Below are 18,921 nucleotides of genomic sequence, written 5' to 3'. Positions count from 1 at the left end.
AGCCAGAAGTGAAGGCAAGTGATGTGTCTCTTATCTATGGCTACTTAATATTGGAATTAAGACAAGACTCACAGAACTTTCCACTGTCTGGGTTTTGTTTCTTTATTAGTAGTCTGTGTCCACGCATGTGACTTGCTCATTCTGATTGCCTGAGGAAAATGTGCTCCCGACATTCCTTCCAGGGAGACCTGGATCTCTGTGTTCTGTCTCCTGCTCCTCTGTGGGATTGGTTCCTTCTGGCACATTCCTCGTGCCCTTTTTTAGGGATCATCCAAAGCCCTTCTCTGCTGTCTTGGTGTTTAAGGCTAGAAGTTAATGTTGACCCATTTGTCTTAATTCTCTCAAGCGACTCTTTCAGGTTCCGTGTTTATAATTGCTAGTGCTTTTGTATCTTAGGAGCTTTTACGCTGAGTCCCAATCTCGGTGCTTCCTTGTAAAATGCTTTTGTTTTGAATAATAGATGTGGGGCCTTGACTCTATCCATCTCAGTTTCTACGTTGGGTGTTCCTATGGCTTAATGACACGCCTGCCCTGGTTGACTCACTTTAAAGGAAGAGGCTGTTTACTTAACAGTGGCATGTCGTCTGTTTTCCCAAAATACAATCTCTGGCCAGAAACTGGGTTGAATTGTAATCCCTCCTTACATAAGCTGCCTGGAAACTGTCAGTTCAGCCTTATCTGGTGGGTGATTTGGGATGCTGGGTCATTATGCTTGCATGGCAAACTCCAAGTCATGATTCTTTTTCTTGGTCCTAGACTGTACAGAAAATTTACTGGCTGGTCTTAATTTTGTTATTGGGATCGACAAAACTTCACAGCAATCCCTTCTCATTTGCTCTACAAATACTTACAGTCCGCTTCCCCTGGGCTAAACATACCTCCTTGCTCCTCAGGTGCCATAGGGATAAACCTCAGGCCTTGTGGTGGCTTCTCCACAGAAAAGACTGTCTCATGTGACAATGACATTCTGAAACTGTGGCATCCAGACCCAGCACAGTACACCTTTAGATGGGTGACTCAGTACGGACCTGGTATACAGGTTTTCAATTTCATTATAGAATTAAGGAAGAAACATATTGTTGGCTTGCTTGCTTCTGTTTTTAGTTTTTTTTTCCAGTGGTTCCACACTTTCTTTCTTTTTTTTTTTTAAGATTTTATTTATTTATTTGACAGAGAGATCACAAGTAGGCAGAGAGGCAAGCAGAGAGAGAGGGGGAAGCAGGCTCCATGCTGAGCAGAGAGCCCAATGTGGGGCTCTATCCCAGGACCCTGAGATCACGACCTGAGCCCAAGGCAGAGGCTTTATCCACTGAGCTACCTAGACGCCCAGCTCTGCACTTTCTTGTCCCACCTTAATGGAGGAGGATTTGAAGAAACCACTGCAGGCTGGCTTTCAGTTTGCAGATAATGGTGGTAGTGAGAACACTCATCATCACTTTCCAACATCCTTGATGTTGGATTCTGTCCAAAATCCATCAGCCTACATTCTAGAAATCATGAAGTGAAGTTCTTTACGTATCATTGAAATTGATCTAAAATTTAGAATGGTTGCTGCCGCTGTATGGTGTTCAAGGTAAATAATCAGCACTATTTTGAATGATGCCGACAAACCAAAATGTTAAGAACAATGAAGATTTTTCCAGAAAGTGGAAAAAGTCACAGGGACAAGGACTCCTATGGCTTTATTCAATAATTAATTTTGCAAAAAGGCTACCCATGATGGTATTGTGGAGAGCAGACCGCTGCATGGTTATGAGGCTTTTGAAAAGTCATTTATTTTTCTGATCCTTAGTCTTCTTTTCTGCAAAATGATGACATTCACCTGCTCCTTGTGCCACTCGTGAATTATTAAATAATATCACCATAGTGAGATAAGGACAATTAACTGATTGGTATGTGACTGTTCAATGTCTCAGAGGCATTTTAGCTTGGGGATGGTGGTACCATTCATAGAATTTGTTGTTTGCCCAAGACCAGTGTTAACTGACCCATAGTGAAAGCTCCACTATTTGCCGATAAATGGAAAGCCAAAGTCTGTAATTTGGATGACTCCCAAAGAAGTTGTATCCCCCATTTATATCTACAGCTATTGCTTAATAGGCATTTTGGAAAATTTGGTTTATATCATTGGGTTAACAGTTCCATATATTGGTTTATATTAATTATATCTTTCTTCTTGTATCAATTTTAAGCCTTAGAAGTCCTGTCCTGTGTGTGTTACTGAACTTAGCAGGAATTAGGAATTTAATAAATTTAATAATTATAATAATTAAATTAATAAATTTAATAAATATTTCGTAATAAATATTTCATAGAGCTGGAAGAATACTTGTTGGCCGTCTAGTTTAACATTCTCACATATTTACAGATGGAGGGAAAAAGGAAATCCAGGAAATGAAGTGGTTTACCAAAGTCACAGAGTCCTGAAGAAAGAGCAGAGGGACATTTCAGAAATGTCATTTCTTCCTCTTTAGAACTTCCTCTTTAGCACTGCCTTTGAATAAAGTTTAAACAAGGATGAAGACGTGCATTTTAAGAGAGCACACTTTATATGCTATTTTAAATAGGTCTCTCCACGTAGAAATCCAAGGGTCTATATGTCTAATCTGTAGAAAAATTTATTTTATGCTCTAGGTGCAGTTACAACTTTTTGCCACTTATTAAGACTTCAGAGATACAAACCAGTAGCTCAGTAATTGCTTTCTTGAATCTGCCTGTAATAATTACATTTAGTAAAGCTGTATCGAAAATTAGAAAGGCAGAGACTAATGGAAAACTAGATTTTTCACTGAATTAGAAAGCAAGACAATCCATATATTGACAACACTTCAAGTTGAAACAGATCAGGAAAACTGTTTTGGACTGTTTGTGCAAAGCGGCAAACCCAGGCCTGATGGGCAGTGGCATCTGCATTTTATGGAAGCAGAGAAACTCCAAGAGATCTCATGTAAATCAGCATGTTGCAAGGAGAGAGTCCAGGTCTGATTTAGATACAAGTCTTTTGAATCCTTTAAAGCCTGGAATTTCCCCCTTGGTACTAACCAAGAAGTAAAAAATGAAGAATTGTGTTAATGAAGTAAAGAATACCTTCAAATTAAAAACAAAACTCACTTGGGGGTCCTATCTTGCAATCAGGAAGATTACCTGGACAGGAAAATGGCGGACGGGCTTCCCATGGCTTGCTTCTGTGGTGGTTGGTGTTGTGTTTTGACTTAGTGGCCAGAAAAACTAGTCATTTTAGTTTCACTGCATTTGAGAAACCATATTAAAGATTTTATTTATTTATTTGACAGGCAGAGATCACAAGTAGGCAGAGAGGCAGGCAGAGAGGAGGAAGCAGGCTCCCCGAGGAGCAGAGAGCCCGATGTGGGGCTCAATCCCAGGACCGTGAGATCATGACCTGAGCTGAAGGCAGAGGCTTTAACCCACTGAGCCGCCCAGGTGCCCCTGAGAAACAATATTAAAGAGATCCCAACAGGATATCAACTCAGAATGGTTTAGATATCAGGGAAAAAATTACAGCTGAGATACAATATGTTAACTAAAAAAAGCAAAACAAAATTGATAACTCTTTTTCAACTGTGAGGTGGACAGAACGTATTTGCACAGTAGCCAAGACAGGGTCCCAGTGGCCTCGGATGCTTCACCTCCCCACCTGGCACCAGAATGGCCACACACTTCACGGGCAGCAGGTCATTGAGCCCCTGTACTGTGGAGGTACAAAGTTATGAGAGCCTTAGAAGGGCTAAAGGGCTTGATGCTACATGCCACACTATCTCTATCACTAGGTGAGTCCCTCTGATAAGGAACTGATGGTCACGTCCATCCCGTCCTGAGAATGAATGCATGTGTTTGTTTGCTCACAACCTGTGGCAGTGGGTTGTGTCTCATTACCATAAGAAGAAACCTCTAGAAACTAGGGAATTCGGGCAAATAGTCATATACAGATGATAGCATTTGCTTTCAGACCAAGGAAGAAAGACGGGTGAGCATTTTGTAGAAGGAAAGGTAGCCGGTGGAACCTGAAACTGGCTAGAAGGCGTGTGTTCTAGTCTCTTTGAAAACCACAATCTGGTCCAGATCAACCCGGAGCTTCCATTTCATGGAGTCCCCTGATTTCAGAGCCAGAAGCTGTGCACAAGGTGGAGGAGGAGTAGGGGAGGAGCAAGGTTATCTGCTTTGAGAACTGATTTGCTGTTTGGTTAAGGGAGAGGTCATGGAAGGCAATTCACTGAACAGAATCTGATCCTGAAGATAGTGGTTTTGAACAGTGAGGTGAGCATGCCCGGTTAGTTGCAGATAAGTTACCATTTGTGGGCCCTCATCAGTGTGTAAAGCACGTGGAAATGTGCACATTGTACAGGCTTTGCCTCAGAGCACATTTGGAGAAAAACACCTCTGCAAGCAATACGCAGGGGCCATACATAAGAAAAATAGTATGCATGGGATTGAGCTGAGAAACGACTTTCCTGTCTCTTTGGCTGATCAATGCCAGAGAAGGACTTGGAACCCAAGACATTTGTTTTACAATTTTTTGTTTCTCGTTTAAGACATTTTCACTCAGAATTTTAGAGAAGGCTGTGAAATACCCATCTTCAGTGAGGAAAAATTGCTAGGGGAAAAAACCCTGAAAAGTGAACAAAAAAACCTTATCTGTTCCTTGAAGACATCTGGGTATTTTTTTTCCCCATCTTTTTTTGGTACATATGTACATACATTGTTATGATCATGTATTTACTTTTTTTGTTTTGTTTTGTATTGTTTTTATTTAAGTAATCCCTCCACCCAGTGTGGGGCTTGAAGTCAGAACCCTTCAAGTCATATGCTCCTCTGACTGGGCCAGCTAGGTGAGTCTTTCAAAACGCAAAACACTGTACTCTTTTATAGGCAACTCATGAATCACTGAACTCTACCTCTGAAACTGACAATACATGCTATATTAATTAATTGAATTTAAATAAAATAAAAATTTTTAAAAAGTGTACTCTTTGTAGCCTATGCTTGTTTAAAAATTTTAACAAGGTTAACAATACCATGTTGTGTTAATAAATCTGAGACATGATATGAATGTGCTGTCATGTATCATCCCTTTAAATACTGGGTCGTTATAGTTGTTTCTAATTACAAATATGTGTTTTTCACTTTTTTAAAAAAAGTAATCTCTGTACCCAATGTGGGGTTCAAACTCACCACCCTGAGATTGAGAGTCACATGCTCTACTCACTGAGCCAGCCAGGTGCCCCTTACTTTTTCACTTTTAAAAGTCATATTTTGGGGGCACCTGGGTGGCTCAGTCATTAAGTATCTGCTTTCGGCTCAGGTTATAATCCCAGGGTTCTGGGATCAAGTGCTGCATCAGGCTCCTTGGTCACTGGGGAGCTTACTTCTCCCTCTGCCTGCCTCTCCCCCTACTTGTGCCCTCTCTCTCTTTCTCTCTGACAAATAAAATCTTTTAAAAAATAAAAAATAAATAAAAGTCATATTCCAATTTCAGTTTGGTGCTGGTATGTTGAGCAAATAATTCATATCAGTATGTGTTCATATATTTGTTGAGAAATAATCTTCCTTGTGCATTTTTTTATTCTCTTTCCATTCTCCGTGTGTATCTTTTCAGATCAGTTTACTTTTGCAGTAGAGCTCATGAAAAGTTATTTAATGGAACTAAAATAACTCTTCTTTCCTTCTGCCCAGGATATTTAAGTTGGGTGTACTATTTATCTCTGATGGCCAACCAGCTCACCTGTCTGGAAATGTTTTCACGTGCTCAGATTTCATTGCTTTTATAAATTTTAGTCTGTAAAGGAGTAACCTTGGCAAGAGCCATGGCAAGGAATAATGGAGACTTTGTGAATATTTGGTTTGTAGCAAGTGAATATTTGCTTTCCGAAATGAAGCTAATGAACTAATCATGTTTGGAGGTATTAGTTCCCTATCTTGTGCACTTTTTTTTTTCTGTCCAACATCCGGAAGTTGTCTTTAAATCTGTGTGTTGTGCCGTGTAGGAAATACCTGGCAGAAGGTTTGGGGTTGCACTGGCTCTTTGTGCATGCAAACTAGGACTGTGGAGAGAGAAAAATTGCTCATGTATAGGTGATGTGGGTGATTTCATAGTGCATGTCTAATGCACTAAACCTTGGAGAGGTAAAGTGTGCAGAAAAGCATTATCCTTGCTACTCTTTGGAGGAGTGTTACAAGTCTTAAGGTGTAGATTTAGCACAGGCTTTCGGGAACAGCGAGAATTAAGAGTTAACCTTTTTCATTCTCTACAGACACCACATAGGGAAAATGACCCATACCGGCCACAGAAAACCTACAAAATGATTATATTTTTGGCAAGTCAACACTTTTTCTTCAATTCATTTTTCTTTCTTTCCCTTTCTTTTTTCTTTCTTTTAAAGATGCTGTTTATTTATTTGACACAGAGAGAGACAGCGAGAGAGGGAACACAAGCAGGGGGAGGGGGAGAGGGAGAAGCGGCTTCCCACCGATCAGGGAGCTCCATGCGGAGCTTGATCCCAGGACCCTGGGATCATGGCCTGAGCTGAAGGCAGAGGCTTAAGGACTGAGCCACCCAAGTGCCCCACTGTTCCATCTTTAAAGGACTCAACAAATTAAGTGATTATGATATATCCTGTAACTAGAAGAATCTCTTTGTTACGGGTAAATGAAATCAATAGGAGAAGCTCTTGGAATGGCCTTCCCCCACCCCCTCCTCTTCAGCAGCTCCTTAAGTATGGGCTTAGAAAAGCTGATTCTTCATGAAGAATGTCCATGATGATACATGCAGAGGCCCAGGCTCGTTAGACTCCAGACTTCTCCTGGAGTGTCTTTGGCACTGGTGTGTGTATGTTCTATAGATTTAGAAAAGATGGCGATTGGTTAAATACAGAAATTTAGCTATACATTTTTCATGAGATAGACTTAGTTTGTAAACATTAGTGTGCCAGTACATTTTAAAAAGTGGGTTAACTTAAATTTAAGATAAACAAGAAATTTAAAAAAAAAGATAAACAAGAAATAAAAGATACTACTGAGTTAAGTGCTTTGATACAACTTCAATGTCTGGATTTCCATCTTCTCAGTGATGCCAAGTCTGACCATTTTATTTAACATTGTAACTTAAAAAAAAAAAAAAAAAAGATTTTATTTATTTATTTGACAGAGATCACAAGTAGGCAGAGAGGCAGATAGGGCGGGGGGAGGGGGAGCACGCTCCCTGCTGAGCAGAGAGCCCTATGCAGGCTAGGCTAAGATCTCAGGGTCCTGGGATCATGACCTGAGCCAAAGGCAGAGGCTTTAACCAACTGAGCCACCCAGGCCCTCCAGCATTGCAACTTACATGCAGCATTCCCAGTGCTTTTTCCTGGCTCTGTCGCCACCCCCCCACACCAGATAATCACTTTCTAAAACACACAGTATCTGTTGTTTTGTATCTTTTGTTATCCATCTCCCCTGCTGGAATGAATGTTTCTTGAGGGCAGAGCTCTTTGTCACTTTACTTCACTTATAGACTTCAGACACCTTGAACAGGGCTTAGCACACACTAAGTCCTCAATAAATACGTGGATAAAGAAGACCACCATCATCATTGTCTTTACAGTGTGACAGCTTTATTTTTTTTTAAAGATTTAATTTATTTATTTGACAGAGATAACAAGTAGGCAGAGAAGCAGGCAGAGAGAGAGGGGTGGGGTGCGGGGGGGGGGGGAGCAGGCTCCCTTCTGAGCAGAGAGCCCGATGCAGGCTCGATCCCAGGACTCTGGGATCATGACCTGAGCCGAAGGCAGAGGCTTTAACCCACTCAGCCACCCAGGCACCCAACAGCTTTATTTATTTCAGAGAGAGAGAGAAAGAGAGCACAAATAGGGTCAGGGAGAGGGGGAAGCAGGCTCCCCACTGAACAAGGAGCCTGACACAGGGATGTCCCAGGACCTTGGGATCATGACTTGAGCTGATGGCAAACGCGTAACTGACTGAGCCACCCAGGCACCCCAAGTGTGACAGTTTTAAACCAAGCTTATATTGGGACAATAAAACACTTGATAAATATATTTTTTCTTAAGAAGAACTGAAATTCTGAGCTTGGAAAGAAGGCTGAGAGTTCTAAAATCTTTAAGAGCTTGCTTGCTTCTTGTAGGAGGGCATTTCAAAAATATGGACAGATCCTCTCTAACACCTGTCGGTAGAACAGAAGCCTCTTTGCCCTCAACAGGAACAACAGGGTGTCTTTTTAGGATCTTCAGTTGTAGAGTTGACAAAATGGTCTGCACCCTTTCATGGCCATAGATTTCATCCATCTCCACCTCCTCTCCGCCCATATTTCAGTGCCAAGCGGCAGAGCTTTGAAGCTGGCACGCATATTGCAGACTGCCTGTGGCCAAGCAGCCTTCCCTTTCTGAGGTCTAATAAATATATTCAGTATTGAGAGAACTTAGGAGAATCTCATCTTCTTGGTGCCTATAAAAATATGGAACCCCACTCATCTTAATGAGACCAGTAATTCTCAACCGCTCGAGCTTACTCTTTACACCTTTTTTGGTTAAAAAATTCTCTCTCTCCATATATATATAGAATGCTTTAAAGTTTTTGATCTTTTGAATCATGCAAATTTTTTTTTTTTAAGAATATGTTTTTAAGAAATAAGCCTAAGGGTGCCTGGGTGGCTCGGCGGGTTAAAGCCTCTGCCTTCGGCTCAGGTTATGATCTCAGGGTCCTGGAATCGAGCCCCGCATCAGGTTCTCTGCTCAGGAGGGAGCCTGCTTCCCCCTCTCTGCCTGCCTTTCTGCCTACCTGTGATCTCTGTCTGTCAAATAAGTAAATAAAATCTTAAAAAAGAGAAAGAAAGAAAGAAGCCTAGTGCATCATGGTACTTCATGGTGTGTTAGAGAAACAAAGGCAATTAATAGGCTCAAATTCCATTTAGATTTGTAAGAAACCCAGTGATATTCAGGAAGATACTGGAATGTATGGGGTACCAACCATATGCCAGGCTGGGTGCTAAGTGCTTTATATGTTTTATCTTATTTATTTACTCCATCACCAGCCCCAAGCAGTAGGTATTATCTTCTTTATATTACAGATGAGGAGATTAAGGCTTGAAGTGGATAAGCAACATCTATAAGGAAACACAGCTAGCACGTGAATATTTGCTTTCCCTCCCACTTCCCTGCAAGTGGCAGGTCTGGATGTCAGGTATGTCTGACTCCGGATTGTTCTAGCTGCCATATCGTGTAGCTTCTACAAATGGTAGTCATTATTAATGTATTATATATTAATGTATTAAGTAAAATACAAACTAGAAATACAAACTAGAAAAAAAAGGCTACCAGTTTCTTATAATAAAAGAGCTCTATTTCAAAACTATTTTCATCGCTTTCAGATCCTCATGAACAGTATGCTTTTGACCATCTACAACCAATTTTCTGTAAGAAACCATCTTATTCTGCACAGTCTGACTCTGTCATGTCTAACTTACTGATTGTTCTTCCTAACAAAAATAACCCATCTTACTTTTTTTGCCATAAGACTGCTGAGTTGGCCTAAGGTGTAGTCATGTTCATTCTAGTGTGTTGTCCTCCTGTGGATGACTTGTTCCCTTTTTCTTTCTCTCTTTCCTTCCTCATTTACATCGTAGACTCAACCTGTTCTGTTGCCAGGTGCTGTTGAAGGCAGTGGGGCTCTAACAGTGAACAAAACAGGTGAGGCACCTGTCCTTATAGAGCTTGTGATTATTGTGGAAGAACAGACCGTAAACCAACCCCAGCATCATGTATGTATGTGTGTGCGCGCGCACGCTGACCCATGGTATGTGCAAAGTGGAAAAGTGAGGCCAGGTCTGAGGATCAAGAACGGGGAGGGGCAGGACTAGAGTCCCTGATTCAGATGGAGTCGTTAGATAAGACAGACCCCTCAAAGAAGATGGCCGGGAACAGCAGTTGGAAAAAGTGAGGGGGCATCTTTTAGGTAGAAGCACTTCAGATCCTAGAGTTGGGAACATGCTCCATACGTCTGATAGTCAACAAGGAGGCTGGCACAGCCGGACCAGGGGGAGGAAGAGGGCTTGTGCTAGAGGAATGGAGGAGAGGGACGGGCCCCGGAGCTAGGTGGCGTGGAGTCTGGCAGTGCAAAGGTAAGGACCTGAATTCCGTTCTAGGAGTGATGGATGTCCACCGGAAAGATGTCAGCAGGGGAGTAGTGTGGTCTGATGGAGGATGGCCAAGGGCCGTTTTGGCTGCTCTGAAACAGATTGTTAGAGGGCAAGCGTGGGGCAGAGAGAGTGGCTGGCAGGTTGGGAGGTGAGATCTCGGGCCAGGATGGAGGAAAGCATTTCACATTTGCGGAAGACCCAAAGCTTCGTGACGACAGTGGCTCATGATGTGGATGACAGAATTGGTTTTTAGAAAAATTATGCCATCCTCGTACTGTGGTTTCTCAGTGAGCGTTGACAAAGGAGGGCGTGGAAGCCCACCACCGCGTGTATACACCGCAGGGTGTACCAGCTCTGGTGAAGGAGAAGAGAGCCCCTCTTACCTGTAGGGACGGATGGATATAGTCAGCGAGGTGATCTCACGTAGGATCATCTTTTCCCCCTTTCCGTCCTGCAAGAGGTCTCCCCTTCCCCGTGTGGATAGAGAAACACTTGTAGCCGTGACTACATGTTGATACTGACTTCAGGAGGTGACACTCTTGTTTGGATTCCTGCAGAATGCCAGACAGTGGGGCAAATTATATTCCTGGATCATCACATTTCATCCTTATAGTAAACCTGTCTGAAAGGTACCTTTGGAAGCTCTGTGTTGTAACTGAGGAACTTGAGATGGGGACATGTTAAATAACTTTCCCCAAATCATGGAATGTTTGTAGAGCCCAATGGAGAGCAAGAGAAAACACAGGATTCAAACCCAGGCAGTTTGACTGAAGACCTAGAACCTTTAACCACTGTGTTATACTGCAAATCTGATGAGCAAAATAATAATGTTAGTATTGTAATTTATGCAAATTATGGGCTACTTATGGAGGGTTTTTTTTTTTTTTTTTCTTTTTTTTAATGGGTTGGAACCTTTTGGACTTATTCTATAAGAAAAATCCTGCTGAGTTTTATACCGCTTCAACTATGGACTTTGGAGATGCAATCCATTCATTAATTGGGGAATATTTGTATTTCCTTACATCCTGGATTCAACATTTTAGAAGAAACAATGCCAAACTGTGTTTTTTTTTTTTAAAACACTTTATTTATTTGACAGACAGAGATGACAAGTAGCAGAGAGGAAGGCAGAGAGAGAGGGGGAAGCAGGCTCCCTGCTGAGCAGAGAGCCCGAGGCGGGGCTCGATCCCAAGACCCTGAGATCATGACCTGAGCCGAAGGCAGAGGCTTAACCCACTGAGCCACACAGGCGCCCCCAAACTGTGTTTTGTCCGAAAGGTGGTCGAGGTGCCAGACCTGAGCAGCAGGTCGTCTGAAGGACAGTTACATGAGCTGGAGAAGTTTAATTTGGAAGAAGGCTTTTAAAATGCACCAGAGGCTTCTCATTGCTAAAATGGTAAAACCATAAATCCCATTATGATCTTGACACCCCTAGATAAACATCCTACATGTTCAGATCAGGTCTTGTGGCTTTAAATTGCATTCACAGGGCGCCTGGGTGGCTCAGTGAGTTAAAGCCTCTGCCTTCGGCTCGGGTCATGATCCGAGGGTCCTGGGATCAAGCCCCGTATTGGGCTCTCTGCTCAGCAGGGAACCTGCTTCCCCCTCTCTCTCTTTGCCTGCCTCTCTGCCTACTTGTAATCTCTTTCTTTCAGATAAATAAATAAAATCTTTTAAAAAAATAAATAAAAAATAAATTGCATTCACACTCTGATGACTTCCAAATTTCTATCTCTGACTAAGACTCAGACTCCACATTCATCGCTGCTCTGCATCTTCCCTTGGTGTCTCACAGGCATCTCGAACTCACCGTGGCCGGTACCGAACTCCCTTCTGCTGCTGTAGATTGGCTAACGCCCAGTCTTCCCAGCTCAGGATGGCACCACCGTCCGTCCACTTGCTCAGACCCCAGACCTCCCTGTTATATTTGATTCCTCATTTGGTAAACAGACTCCGTGTTCGGTTATCAGTCCGTCCTCCTGTGTCTGCTTTTACTCACCACTCCACACCACTACTCAGATCTCTCTAACTAACTCTCCTCCCTCCTGATCGCTCTAGGCACGCAGATATGGCAGGTATTTACAGGGACCCCCTCTGCCCACCCTAGAGAGTCTCACTTCAGACCTCCAAAAATGTCTACACCCTGGTCCCCAGACCTAGGAATCTGTCATCTTCTGTGCAAAAGGGACATCATAGATGTGGTTAAGGTTAAGGACCTTGAGTCACAGAGCCTATTTTGGATGATCTGGCTGAGTCCAGCATCATCATGGGAGTCCTTCAATGTGGAAGAAGATGCACACAAGCAGATCAGAGAACACCTAGAAGGATTGCTGCTGTTGGCTTTGGAGATGGAGAAAGGGGGCCCCAAGACAAAGAATGCAGGCACCTTCTAAAAGCTGGGAGATGTGTACTCTGCTAACAGCCAGCAAGGAAATGGGGCCCCCAGTCCTGTAACCATGAGGAAATGGAAACCTTTTCTCCCAATGAACCCCCAAAGGAAACACAACCCCATCAGTACCTTGATTTTAGCCCCATGAGACTTGAAGTAGAGAAACCACCCAGGCACACTGGACTCCTCACCCTGACAAATGTGAGAGAAGAAATGGAGCATTATGTTTGTACAGCAGGAAGAGAAACTAATACAAGGTCTCTGCTCAAATAGGACTTGATCTGTAAGACTTTGCCTGACCACCCCACATGATGCTTTCATCCAGTCCCTCTCTGTCCTCATTACCCAGTTCTGTTTTCCTTGGTAGCACTTACCAGCTAACCTGCATTTACCTGTGTGATTGTCTGTGTCCCTCTTCAGTGTTTTAAATGGAATCTTACGGTCCATCACTGTTGCGTCTCCAGGGACTAGAACGAAGCCTAGCACGTGGTTGGTAATTATCCTTGTTGAGCCACTGAATGGAGCTTGCTATTTGTCTGCCATCTAGTGTCTTACAGAGATGTTGTCTTTCTAGGCTGGCTGCACTTACACTCAGCTGCTCCCTCCTGTATCTGCTACCTCAGGCCCTTTGCACTTGCTCTGCCTAGTGCGTGCCCTTCATCTTTGCCTACCTACACTCTAGGTCTGTTCAGAAACATCGGCTCTTGAAAGAAAGCTTCCTAGATTCTGGAGAGCAAATCCTATTTTCCCTTAATGCAAACAGATTTTTTAAAATATGTATTTTATATTGAATATAGCTCAGTTAGCTTTTTATTACCTTTATGAATTGTATCATACATCAGAATTATACATTGTTTTGGCTACTTTAAATTGCTCTCTTTCTAATGTGTAGGCACCATAAAGGCTAGGATGATGGGTTTGCTAACCACCGTTTCTATAGTAGTTGATGGGGGACTGCGGAACCAGACTATGTGAGTTTATAAATCCACTCCTAGTTCTGTGTCTAGGTTATGGGTCTCTGTATGGTTTGATTTCCTCACATTTTGAGTGGGAGTAATAATATTACCTACTCATAGGGTCTCATGTGGGTCAAGCCATTTAATAAATGAAAGTGCCTTGAACACTGCTTAGTATGTAGGAAGCACTCAAAAAGCAAGCATCTCAGAATGCACCAAGACATTAATTATCCCACAAACTGAAATCATGTGACATGCTTTTATCATTCGTATTTTAGGAATGGAGATACTCTGACTCTGAGATGTTTAGAGATTTGCCTAAATTAGTAAGTAGTGCAGATAAAAATTAATCTCTTCTCCTGCTTTCAAAGCAGGATATAAAAGAGAATAGTAAAGCTCATTAAACATCTGTCTTTCACACTGCTTCATTGTTTAACATACTGTTTGATGTATTGTCACAACAGGTAAGCAAAGAACCACAACTATTCACTTTCTACAGAAAGTCTGAGCCAAAGTTATATGATACTGAAATTAATGAAAAACTGTGTTAGCCCATCAACATGTATGACCTGATGTATTTGAGTGCATTTTTCCCCTCACCCTGAATTGATTGATTGAATTTGTGTCATATAGATGCAGCTTAAGAGGAAAAGAAAAATGAAGACTTCATAATCAAATAATCAGTCAGAGAGCTGCAGCTAAAATTAGTACTAGGGTTTAGACTGAAAACCTGTAATTTTATAAATATCACTGAACTCAGGAAAATTTTCCCTTTATAACAGGAGAGATTTAAAACTAAAACATTTAGCAGAGACAATGCCATTATTAGGACTTCTGAAAAATTATATCTATATACACACACACATATATATGTGGAAAAATTTCTAATACTACATAAACATGTAAAAGGGAAAACAAAATATATCTAACACATTCTAGAATCATAAGTGAGTTGAAACCTTGCTGATTTAAGCACCCAGACTCTAAATAGTACATCCAAAGCTCTGTTTCTTGACGTCTGAATCTTGGAAAACCCTTAGTGTCCCTCAACTTTTAATTAGAAACTGAGTTTACGCACCCCTGTCCTATATTACCTCCCCTCCATACTCGGTTCCCACTATGCATATGATTTCAATTTCGTCATTAAAAATGAACATCGTGGCTTTATATTTAGCACACTGTAACTTGAAGCACTTTCCTGACCGATTTTTAGCGGCATTCTTTGCCTTCTCGTTCTATAAGATGAAAACAATTTGTACCCCGTTTGGTTTCTTTCCCCACTCACCCCCTGTTTTCTGCTAGTTACTTCATTACCTTTTATACCGACAAAAAAATGTTTACAAGCTGTTCTGTGAAAAGAATTGTCTTAGGTTGTGTAGATTGATTCTAAAACCCGAGTACAATAGTTAGTGTTCCCAATAGTATAATTATAGGTCTGTGTATGTATGTTTACGTATATTTTCACTGTGTAATCAAGTGTTTGGAAATGTGGAGGATGAAATGTCTTCTTATAAATTATGAAATCTGCTCAGTGGAAACTGTTCCCAGCGCTATCTTAAACAGCCACTCTTTTTTTCTTCTCTGGACCATACCAAATATTGTTTCATTTATTTTGCTTTATATTTGGAATTGTATCCATTTTGTTTGGTTGGTTTTCTTGGACTCTTTAAGCAGCTTTTTTTTTTTCCTTCACAGACCATCACTAAAGGCTTATTTTCTGAAATTCCTATTTCTATTAATTTCTATAATTCTATTTCTATAATCAATATTAATCATATCAGTTTTCTTCAGCATGCTTCTTGGAACCCTTTGGCTTCTTATTCTAATTTGAATATTGTTCAGGCTACCAAGCTGCCATTTTAGGATTTTTCTAGCATTTTCATTCATGGTTAGGGGCACAGTTTTTTGGCTTCTTCTTTACATTCTTTTTTTTTTTTTTCAAGATTTTATTTATGTATTTGACAGACAGCGATCGCAAGTAGGCAGAGAGGCAGGCAGAGAGCCAGTGGGAAGTAGGCTCCCCGCTGAGCAGGGAGCCCGATGCTGCGGGGCTCCATCCCAGGACCCTGAGATCATGACCTGAGCCGAAGGCAGAGGCTTTAACCCTCTGAGCCACCCAGGCACCCCTTACATTCCATTTTTAAGAAGTAACTTCAGAGAATATTTCACCAGAGTCTACATAATCCATAAAATGATCCTGCGTATCTGGAAAGAGCCCTTTACCTTCTTGGTTTGCCTGGGTGTGGAATTATGAGCCGGTTTTCTATGGATTTCTGGAGACCATAAATTTCTGCAAATTTCTGCAGATTTTTGTCTGCACACCCAGTACTTTAACCACAAGCCGCTTTCTTTGGTTGTGTGTATGTGTGTGTGTGTTTTATTAAATATTTTTTTATTAACATAAAACGTATTATTTGTTTCAGGGGCACAGGTCTGAGATTCATCATCTTCCACAATTCACAGCACTCACCATAGCAATACCCTCCCCAGTGTCCATCACCCAGCCACCCCATTCCCCAACACCCAACCCCCCTACCCAGCAGCCCTCAGTTTGCAGACACAAACAACAGAGTGGCCTGTGAGGAAGCTGTGTCCACGTGACCATGAAACCCCTGTGTGTTTCCTGCTGGGAATGGCCTCAGCTGCCTCCTAATAATAGCCGCTGGATAATGTTGCCTTCCTCTGTATTCATTTACAGTGTCCCAGCATCATAGTCTTTGATGATGACAACAACAATGGCTGGCCTTCTGTATTATTGTTAAATATACTTTTTGATAGGTACTTTGGTATATATTTTTATATATTTATTATTTTATTATATATTATATATTTTATATATAAAATATAAATTATACATTTAAAATATTAAATATATTTAATATATTTAAAACAGTATAAACAAATATATAAAAATGAGTATATCAAATATATAAAAACATATTACTTTTATATATTTTTGAGTTCTTCTATCCATTGACAATTCTACATCTTCAGTAATTTTTTGCGAAAAGCATGTGGGGGTTTGGGAAAACCTGGGTGGCTCAGTTGGTTAAGCAGCCAACTCTTGGATTCAGCGCAGGTCATGATCTCAGGGTCCTGGGATTAAGCCCCACTTTGGGCTCCCCCCTCAGCGGGGAGTCTGCTCAAGGATTCTCCCTCTTCTTCTGCCCCTCTCCCCACTTGAGTGTATCATGTGCACATGTGTGCTCTTTCTCAAATAAGTAAATTAAAAATCTTTTTTAAAAAAAGTATGTATGGGGTATTCATTTTCTGAGTTTGCTTACAGCTGAAATGGCCTTTTTGTGCCTTTCTATGTGAGTAATAATTTAGATGATTATGAAATAATAGTCTATTAAAACTTTGCTGATACTGTTCTACATTTTGTAGGGGAGGCATTTAGTGTGGCAGAGAAAAAGTTTCGGGTCATCCTAATCTTTGTTCCTGCTTTTTCTCATCTGTATTTGGCTAGTTTTTTTTTTTTTCTTCGTTACTGTAATTAAAAAGAAAAAATTCCACAGTAGGTAGAACACCTTATTTTTCCCTGTGATATGGTAAATACTTTTGATCTTCCCAGCTTAGGAAACTTAGATTTCTTTTTTGTCCTTAATATTTCCTCTTGCTCTACGTTTGTTTTTCTTAATTAGTTTTTGTTCTTTTTTCAGAGATTTTTCTTATTTGGGTGGGGGGAGGGTCCTTTTGGTGTCATGAATTTTCTTTGCAAAGAAGCATCGTTTTTAAAAAAACACATTTATTAGTGCCCAGTTCTTAGAGAGCTGTTCTCTAGTGATGATTACTTATAGAACTGTTCTTGTTCCTTAAGCAGTGGTTTATTTGAAACAGTCTTTTTTAAAAAATATTTTAAAATTCATGAAATTTACATGTTTTCTAAGGCATGAAGAAAGCTCTTAGCAGTTTCTCTGCAACCAAGTATAATAAAATTAATAATGTCTCTCAACTGACCCGTGTGGCATCTTGGATTAGAAGAAATATGATTTAAGCCTCAGAATAAGAACAAATTAAATTTTTACACTAGTTTTATTGAACTGTATACCTAGTCATTGAATATCATAATAATTTATAATGAGAGGATTTCTTACCATGTTTCCCTCCTAAAAGAACTGTCCTATGAATTCATACATGTTAAGAGCCTGGCTCCCTTGGAGACCCCTGAGTGGCTCAGTTGGTTAAGTTACTGCCTTTGGCTCAGGTCATGATCCTGGAGTCCTGGGATGGAGTCCTGGGATAGAGTCCCACATCAGGCTCCCTGCTCAGCAGGGAGTCTGCTTCTCCCTCTGACCCTCCCCCTTCTCATGCTCTCTTTCTCTCATTCTCTCTCTCTCTCTCATATAAATAAATGAAATCTTTAAAAAAAAAAAAAAAAGCCTGGCTCCCAACAGGCACACAGTAAATGGCTCTTTTAGAGGTGTAGCTTTTTATAAGTGAAATAACAATCTTTTAAATTTTATTTTATCTTTCTTGTTTGTTCCAAGTCAAGAAAGAGAGTATTTCAAGCCCAGAGTTGATTTTAAGCCTAGAGTTAATATTCAGGGCATGTTGTTCTAATTGAGCAAGTATTAAAACATAAATAAGAAAAGTCATATTTGAAGCTGGTAGTTGTCCTTTGTGGGTATTTCATGTTCTGAGCATAATAGTTTTGTGACCCAAAGTACTTGGAGCTCTGGACTTTAAGCTTTATTTGTTTTGTGTGTGTGTGTGTGTGTTTGTGTGCTTTTAAAGATTTTATTTATTTATTTGACAGAGAGAGAGAGAGACAGAGAGCCTAAGCTGGGGAATGGCAGGGAGAGGGAAAAGCAGACTGCCTGCTGAGCAAGAAGTGTGGCATGGGACTAGATCCCAGGACCCTGGGATCATGACCTGAGCTAAAGGCAGATGCTTAACTGACTGAGCCACCCAGGCACCCCCAGCTTTATTTGTATATAGAATCCCCACCGATAGTTGGAAGGCATTTAAATTATTTATTAGATATTTTTAGCCTGTTACAGGAAAAAATTTGTTTTTGGTTTGCTTAGAAGTGAGTAACTTTGTAAAGTATGAGCTTCTGAAGTCAGGAGGCTGTTCTGCCTGGAATATGAGTTAATTCCTTCGTTAGCTTAAGTTTATTTTATCTCTTAAAACACATTTCTGGAAAATTGGGTGTAGACCCAAATTTTGAAATATTTTATTATGGACTTCCAGATCGCAGAGATACTATCACAAAGGAAAAAAAAAAAAGTGGCTCTAATGTTTAATGAAAACTACAATTAGGAAAGGAAATCTTGTCTTTAATGTATCTCTTTTCCTTTTCAACTAAAATGTAATGACTTAATAATGTTCCCAGGACTGTGGCTAGAATTTAGTCACATGAACAATATAATTTGTGTATGTGTTCTTTTTTTTTTAAGCAAACCTAAATGGAAATCTTATTATGT

General features: G+C 40.8%; 1 protein-coding gene across 2 annotated transcripts in view; it reads left to right on the top strand.

Moving 5' to 3' along the window:
* Nucleotides 1-18,921, top strand: part of SNX24 (sorting nexin 24) — a 161,891-nt gene that overhangs the window by 61,372 nt on the left and 81,598 nt on the right. The window contains exon 2 of one of the 2 annotated variants that reach the window (XM_059175745.1): nucleotides 4,774-4,847. The exons of the other annotated variant lie outside the window; for it this stretch is intronic. The gene's annotated coding sequence lies outside the window, so the exon portion shown is untranslated. The remainder of the gene's footprint in view (nucleotides 1-4,773; nucleotides 4,848-18,921) is intronic. 2 annotated transcript variants of the gene reach the window in all.

The sequence above is a fragment of the Mustela lutreola genome, chromosome 5 (assembly GCF_030435805.1).
Source record: "Mustela lutreola isolate mMusLut2 chromosome 5, mMusLut2.pri, whole genome shotgun sequence".
NCBI classification, from domain to species: Eukaryota; Metazoa; Chordata; class Mammalia; order Carnivora; family Mustelidae; genus Mustela; species Mustela lutreola.
Note: the sequence above shows the minus strand (reverse complement) of the source record. Positions and strands in the feature narration are given on the sequence as shown.